Source organism: Bactrocera latifrons, unplaced genomic scaffold (assembly GCF_001853355.1).
Source record: "Bactrocera latifrons isolate USDA-ARS-PBARC rearing strain unplaced genomic scaffold, ASM185335v1 scaffold_391, whole genome shotgun sequence".
In the NCBI taxonomy this organism is placed as follows: domain Eukaryota; kingdom Metazoa; phylum Arthropoda; class Insecta; order Diptera; family Tephritidae; genus Bactrocera; species Bactrocera latifrons.
Genome location: NW_017537036.1, coordinates 140,082 through 148,626, shown reverse-complemented (window position 1 = coordinate 148,626; position 8,545 = coordinate 140,082). Strand labels below are relative to the sequence as shown.

Sequence of the window (8,545 nt, the reverse complement as noted above, 5' to 3'; positions counted from 1 at the left end):
GATACGGCATGGAAACTATTTTAATAAAAAATATTATAGGGTTGCCATATATCAGAAATTGTTATTGATATTAAAATAATAATTGAAGAGGGCTGCTTGACTACACAATATCTTTAATTAGCGAGAAAATTTTGATATGGCATGGAAACTATTTTAATAAAAAATATTTTAGGCTTGCCATATATCTGAAATTGTTTTTGACACTAAAGGAATCTTAAAGACTGCATATATTCGAGAATATTCGTTTCAAAATAGTATTGTTTGCCTTATACCAATTTTTATATCCTCAACACGGTATATTAAGTTCGTTTGTAACACCGAGAAACGTCAGAAACCCTTTGAGCATTGAAATTAATATTAGTTTCTATTCTATTTACTACTTCGCGCAACTGTTGTCAATTAAACTTTAAAGATAAGAAACATTCGCTCGTGTGCAGTTTATCAACCAGTGAGCATGGGCGCTGTCACAAAAATATGTGTTATTTCCTATAACGGTACAATGTAATGCACCATTAGGTGGCGGTCATTGGCACTGATAAGTATTGATAATTAGTTTAAATAATTTTATTCCATGCACAATAGGTTTTGAAACTTTTGTGATGGATTTTCTTAACTTGAGAGAAGAAAAGGTAGCGAAAACAGGCAGGAAAGTGTCTTTTAGTGTCAACATCTCAAACATAAAATAAGATGTGCAGAGAAACTATAATGATTTAAAAACATTTTTGAAAATGGTAAATGTTTTGCGTAATAAATACAGACATAATTGGGTAAATCATTTATAGGTATACTTTAAGGAGTCCGACGTCACGCAGAGAGAGTGATACAAACGTTAATACAGTGAAAGGTATATGAGATATCTGTTTAAGATAGAATATGTCTTTTGCGCATTTCTAGAAGGACAAATAGTAAATATCATTTAATTCTTTTATTTAATTTCTTAAAGCTTAGCGTTTAATCCCAATGTCGGCAATAGCTCGTAAGATATGTTATACCTTACCAAACGTTTTAGTTGTGTTGGATAAGACCGTACAACTCTGATATTTAAAAAAAAAAGGGTTAATCATTTAATTTGCCGCTAAATTCGCAGAAAAAATTATGAACCGCGTTGAATGTTCGTTTACTAATCATTTAGAAGAGAATGTTGTTGTAACAATAATCTTTAAAGTCGTAATTTACAATGTTACTCTCAAGTTATCACAAGTACCATATGTATCCTACCTACACAAGAATAGCTCTCTCCCAAATACAATTGACGATAACTGAATTAGTTATTTATAAATTCCCTATTATGGAGACCAAATACGAGTTCATGTATAAGTTTTCACATCTTGTTCTTAACATTTTGACTCTTTAAAACAAAAATAGAATAAATCGCTTAGTAATGGAACAGCGCGTCGAAAACATGACGATTATCTTGGTTATAGTCATGATTTCAGTAAAAGTTTCGCAAAACAGTGGAAGATCTGTCATAATAATTATAATCTTGAGGGTTTGGTTGACAATAGTGGTATGTAATAGAACTTCTATCTTATCAAATTTGACTCGGACTGATCTATATAAACTGTGCGCGCAAACCCAATCAATCAATTTTTTTTTTTGCTGGATTCTTAACCTTTTTTATTCTTGTGAATTTTTGTCTCACTATTACAATTAATGTGTGTTTGACTATTATTTCTTTACGGCGTGAAAAACTGGCAATTTTTACCATGGAAAACGAGGTTTATTGAAATTTTGTGCTACCAGTGGACGGCACGACTACGAAATCGTTGAAAGCAATGCAGAAGTGTTGATAAAGTCACTTTATCACCAACACAAATTGAGTGGCGCAAATCATTCTATGAAGGGCTGAACTTTCTGATGTTCTAACGACACTATAGAGGGATCCAGATTTTTATTCGGCCGTCAGCAGCAGTTCTATCAACTTCATGAATGTTTTCTGTTTCATAGAATCTCATGAAATCCAGCTCTATAAATGACAATAACATCACAAAAGTTAAACAAAAACAGTACTTGAAAGTGGGCGTATTGGTATCATAGAAGTACCATAGGATCTTATCAAATATTTTGGTTAGGGCTGATCAAAGATCTTACGTGGACAACTATAAGTAATACTTTACTAAGTAGCCAATACAATCCACCCATCCTCTTTTCACTGAAACTAACAAGCAAAAAATATATGTTCAGCCATAAGTTTTACTATACTACTGTGGGCAAAAAATTGTAAGACTTCATAATATAAACTTCGAGTAAAAACCCATTCGTCAAAATGTGTGTTTTTTTAAGCCAGTGTCAGTGCCGGTTATGCCATCATCAAAATAATCATTTGTGTTTTGTATACGCCTGTCTTTCTGAAGTACATAAAGTACATTCGGCAATTTGCACAATTAATGAAATTATTCAAGAAAGAAGTTCCATTAAATTTTGTGTGCGGAATCAAATTTCCAGTGTCGAAATGTTCAGAATGTTTGAAGAGGCATTAGGTGATAATTGTTTGTCGCTAGAATTGTTTGCGATTACAGTATAGTGCAAATGATTCAAAGATGGTCGAGAACCCAGGACGGCCATCAAAATCACCTGATCATCAACACGTCAATAAATAATAAATAATGGAATTGGTGCTTGAGAATCGACAATTAACCGTCGAAGATCTCACTGGTATCGCTTCAATATCAGTAAAAACCATCATTTGGGCCAAGAAAAAATTAAAACACGATTGGTTCCAAAATCACAATATTTTTTTGTAAACAGCGTCGCGACAACGTCTGTGAAAAAATGCCTTCCGACTACAAGAATGCCATGAAACATATTATTACTGGCGAAGAGTCTTGAATCTATATTTACGACCTGGAACAGCCGATCAATCGGCCGAATATTGTGGCAAAGGTGAGCCAAAACCGAAGCCGTAAAATCTACGTCAAAGCAGGTTAAAAATCACGGTTATGTTGACATTTTTCTTCGATTATGGAGGTGTGAAAGCAAGAAATACCATTTTAGTGGCCGGAATTTAGGTTCGATAACTCTTGGCACAAGTGTATTGGGGCCAAGGCAATTACTTAGAGGGAAACGACGTAGATGCTGAAGAATTTTAAAATTATGAACAAAGTCTTACTATACTTGCCTATAGCAGTATGTGTTTTATGTAATTACAAAAGCAAAACACTTGATACAAAGTTAGTTAATAAAACGGTGTATATTTCTATATTTTAGATCTTTTTACAAAATTTTGTATTTTATTGAAAACGTCTATAACTCGAAGTCCCTATAACTCAAGGCTTTTTTGTGGTTTTTGTTGATTTAATTTAAGGAAGTTCAACTGTATAATAATAAATTATTATAAATTTGGGTTAAATTTGATCAGATGGTATAAAAGGTTCACGTCACCATTCACATAGTACAAAACCAACCCCTTTTTATTGAACAACCTATTTTGGTTTATACCCCAAACAAATATACTTTTTATTGATGTGGCACTATTGAAAATATTTTATAAAAGCACATATTTTGACATTCTATTGACTTTGTTGAATAGATAAGGCACGTTTTTCCTCTAGTTCTCAAGAATTGTGACGTCACAGCCACCTTGTATCTTTATACGATGTTATTTCTTAGAAGTCAATCAGCTTTGAGGGTTATCTACCCGCACTACGTGTTATAGTTTCATTTGAAAAATAGCAGCAGAATGCTAGTTGGAATGCAAGAGTCTCGGTTGTTAATGATCATAAGAAACATTCGTGTAAAAAATTCTTCGTATCATATGAAACGCACGAAAATTTGACGACACATACTTGAATACAAACCAAGGTTTATTAAGTAATACAAAATGGCGCATACTGTATATGAGTACTTCATAAATACAGTGTAATTATCTGGATGTGGCTTTTTGATCAGTAAGACTTATGGCAATCGATTTGAAAGCGTAAACTAAACTATCCATAAAAAATTTCAAGTATATAACTGAGTTGATGAGATCTCTGATATAACTGCCGAAAAGCCTTTGGTCTAATAATGGAAGAATATTTGTTCAACTAAAATGCTGCTCTATTCTTTGGCATTCATTCAGAGTACGTACGTACGGTCTTCCAACATTTCGACACCGTTTCGATAGTATGAAGCTTTGAGACTTACTTTATGAAATGTTTTGTCAGCGCGCTACTTTTAGATTCTAGCTATGAAAAAATACTGTGCATACCGAGGATGTAGGGGTAGTTAGCGTAATTCTTGGAATTTATCGGTTTTATCACAAGTTACAAGTTATTTGCAGGCCCTTAACACCAATTCACACTTATCGCTGTATTTTGTAACGCGACCGCCTCGAGTGGCTTTTCTCATTTGTATTGTTACAGTTAAGACGAAATTTTCAAAAACAAAGCAACAATGTTTTATCAATACACGAAATACACTTTCACTTCGTTCTAAACAAAATATTAGAGATTTCATTACTTTGAGACAGTTAACTTGAGAACTATCGAATGAAATATTCTGAAACTTCGAATAAGACAAGGCTCTCTAGTTTGTGGCGCGAGCTCTTCATTAGTTATCTTGTGCTCTCAAAAATATGATTAAAAGTTTCAAATTTCGCCGATCTTTATTTTTCACAGTTATAATATTTTGATATTTACACTTGTTTAAAAATTTCACTTGTGGATTTCTCGTATCTGGACACAACTTGAACACATTCGATATAATCGTATAATTAAATATATAATATATATTATATAAGTAGGTATACTTATATATTGTCAACTAAAATGCAAAATAACATAACAGCAATTTTCATAAGCTTACAGGCGAAGGAAAAACGATATAATAGAAACCACTTATATTGAAACCAAATTTGACTTTTGGTTACAAAATAGCATTACATTGGATATCTCATATTCAAAAGAAAACTAGAGTTTTCGTTATAAAATGGTTCTATATCGGTTAGTATATCTGAAAACAATTTTCAATATTTTTTTCTTTATACCTTGTTTTGTATTTTCGATGACGATATATTACATACATATATATAATTTAAACACGATATACCCGAAGTATTATATTAGTATTTTTATTAGTGGAATTTGCCGGTCTACCGTTAAGCGTGCGAACAGTTCACGACAACTTCCGCGCTCAGACTGCATAGGCAGAGGATCAGCACAGCAGCGTTGTATGGTCATTAATATACTATCAACTCGGTAATCGGAAGTTGTGTTAAGTACATACACACTCATATGCAGTGCGATAGTGATAAAATAAGGAACTCTCTAAATTATAGCGCGTTGTGTTGGACGTTTAAAAAGAATTTAAATACACAATGAGTCCATGTGTGTATGTGTTCATGGTTGTATATATTGTATTTGTATTTTTCGACGAAATTCTACTTTTAATTTGTGTATTAGCAACAGCTATGTATGTACATGTAGAAATCTTGCCTACACTCGGCGATAAAAAATTCACCATACCCAACGAATACCATAAATACAATATAATCTTATGGAGGCCCACTAGAATTTTTTTTAAACTAGCGCTAACTAACAGACATCGCTTGTGACCAAATCCGACGAATACGGAGGATGGATAAGAGTTCGTAGCTTAACTCGTAGCTACGGTGCAGTTGTGAGCCAGAACACATTTTCTTCATCAAATCGATCCAATACGAACCGCTGTGATCGCTTAGTCCTTCTCTGCGTAGTCGATGTACCATTTACTGTCAAATTTATCGCGGACTAACAATAAAGAAACCTAAATATCACGTCTTTTAATACAAATATGTATTATCGTCTTCAAAACAGACCTCTTTTTGTGGCAATAGAAGCATTCCAACTATTAATCAAATTTTTCATACACCTGCCATAAGCCTCGGCGGGACGACTACTGGCTGTACGGGAATTAGAACATCCGGACATAGCTCAATGGGTAATGGCGGTTGGGCAAAGATCGACTACATGACCGCACCTTTGAACTGGGAAATAAGGTTCAAACTAAATATGGGAAAAATGGCTGGTGTAAAGGTATGTTAGCTACGTGGAACACTCAAAAAACTTATTAGAATGGCTTGAAAATGGAGTTGGTGCGGGGATATACTGTCCAAAGTCAAGACAGTAACCTCGTACCGCATATTGGTCAGAAGAGTCTTTGGAAGCAGGGCGGCAGTGAAAAGAGTTGCCAAGAAGCAAGCAACTTCACTTCTACTGGATGCCAGGTCACAAAGGTATCGAGGGCAATGAAATAGTGGACGAGATTGCCGAGAATAGTGTACGTTTAATATCCGAAACATGATAAACATTTCGAAATCCATGCATTATCTATACGAAGATCTGGACAGAAGCATGGTAAAGAAAATCATAGCCCAATGGACCGAGCTACCTGTGAGCAAAACTGCAAAAGTCAAGTGCAAAACACTATATCGGAAGTACACAAAATTCTTATTGACGCTCGATAGAAGAAACTTTAGGAAAATTATCGGAATACTAACTGCTCACTCTCTGGTGACGGACTCGCCGGCAGATTGGGGCTGCCATATCGAAAAGAGTGAAGGGAATGTTTAGAGCAGCGCACCCTGGGAAACAGTGGAGTATCTCTTTTGCACTTGTCCTGCATTGGCAAGACTACGCTGTAAGAATCTGTGGTTCCCACGGTTTGATACACTGAAGGAGGTATGGATAGTGAGACCGCACAGTCTGTTAAAATTTGCGCCAAGTGAAGGCTTCCTAAGGCATGACTACTTCTCTTGGACCTGGGAACTGTACTCCATCTGGTATCGCAAAAGACAAAAACTGGTATATGCATGGCTTATTGTCTACTAGTTTTACTTAACCTAACCTATAAGTCTTAGCAGTGAAGGTCTTCAGCGTCTTCAGCAAAATTTTGGTATTTTTTTTTTCCGGCTCATTTTTTGAGTACTTTTTTTTTTAGATTTTTGGACAGTTTCAGCGTTATATTCAAAACCTCACACTTTGTAGTAATGCGTTTGACAATTGTAGGGTACTCAGTTAATTTGTCAAGCAACTCTTTAGCGACGATTTTCGAGCACTGTTTCTTTAACTTTTTCGGTGCTATCGTTATTGACAGAGGAGCCAAGATGGACGACATGCATGGGGCAAGTTTTCGTTGACCTCACGACCCTCACTGTATATTATTGTTGTTGTATCAGCAGAAAATATCCCTGCAGTAGTTTTGAGGAATGCCGCCGACTTGACAATTTTGGACGTATAAAAATTCGAGTCCGTTCAGGTTACGTAGACACGTTTGTCGTGTGAAAGCCATAAAGTACCGACCTTCACTGAATGCTTTGTATCACTTCGATACTGGTTTTCGTGATATATAATATAAAGTCTACCCAAAAAACGTGTGCAGCATTTTCAACGATTACGACAAACGGTTCGCGTCGCAAACAAACACCTGCCAAGCGCACTCTAATTGTCATATGGAGTTCAAACTTGGAAAGATATTTTTATCGCTTCAGTTTACGCGCGAAGTTTAAATAGCCTAATCCGCGTAAAATTTGATCAGATAGTATATCAGCTTTTTCTGATTCTCTTAAAACTGTGGTCATCAGCTTTCCGGAGGGTAGGAAGGATTTAACACTTTCTCGAGTAGATTCGACGCGAAGTCCACTATTTCGAATTAATATTTTCCGCAGCAGTTTCGTCGGGTGAAGTCCGCTGATACATCTGATCCACGGTCTATGGTGCGAACCACTGAATACAAACAAGTTCGCCCGGTAAAGTCTATTATTTTGACTTAAGATTTTCTAGAGTAACGTAACGTCTGTTCCATGATCTTTGATGCGTACCACTGAGGTGATTCAGGTTCACCACTTTGACATAACATCTTCCCGGGGTAGATTCACCGGGTGAAGTCCAATGATATGGCTACTCCTTGGTCTCAAATACGTACCAGTGAATACAAGCTACATTGGAGGTTACTAATCTTTAGTAAAGCGTTATAACCATTTTGCCGTTCTCCAAGCAGTCGATGTATATCATACCTTTTGAATTCCAAAAAACCGCATTCATCACCCTTCCGGGCTTCTTTACAGCAGGTATGCCGGATGAAGTCCACTGTTACGACTGTTCTTTAGTCATTGTTGCGTACCAGTGAATATAAGCTTCTTTGATGGTTATTAAACGAGGCAGTTTCTTCTTCGGTTTGCAAATATTTTCATATTATCCGCAATGTAATAAGTACATGTTTTCGGAGAAACCGGTCGATAGAACAATCTTCGCCTACTTGGGGACAGGTTTTGTCGGATGAAGTGCACTATTTGGACTCTTCCTTCATATCTGGTTCATAGCAGTGGATTCATGTTTCGCGGACAGTCATGATAGGAGACAGAAACTGCTTCGGTTAGCACTATTCTCATACAACAGTTTACACTCAGGATATAACTCATCCAAAGACGACGTGTTACCTTAACTTCTTTAAGTACATTTTGAGGGTCGAGTTTGAAGGAAACTCTGCTCCTTTTTATACTCTCGCAACAGAGTTGCTAAAGAGGGTATTATAGTTTTGTTCACATAACGGTTGTTTGTAAGTCCTAAAACTAAAAGAGTCAGATATA

The 8,545-nt window shown here is 35.7% G+C and overlaps 1 protein-coding gene across 1 annotated transcript in view; it reads right to left on the bottom strand.

The window, feature by feature from the left end:
• The window catches only part of LOC108972320 (beta-1,4-glucuronyltransferase 1), a 12,814-nt gene extending 7,697 nt beyond the window's left edge, over positions 1–5,117 (bottom strand). The window contains exon 1 of the mRNA XM_018938850.1: positions 4,967–5,117. The gene's annotated coding sequence lies outside the window, so the exon portion shown is untranslated. The remainder of the gene's footprint in view (positions 1–4,966) is intronic.
• Between the last annotated feature and the right edge of the window lie 3,428 nt (positions 5,118–8,545).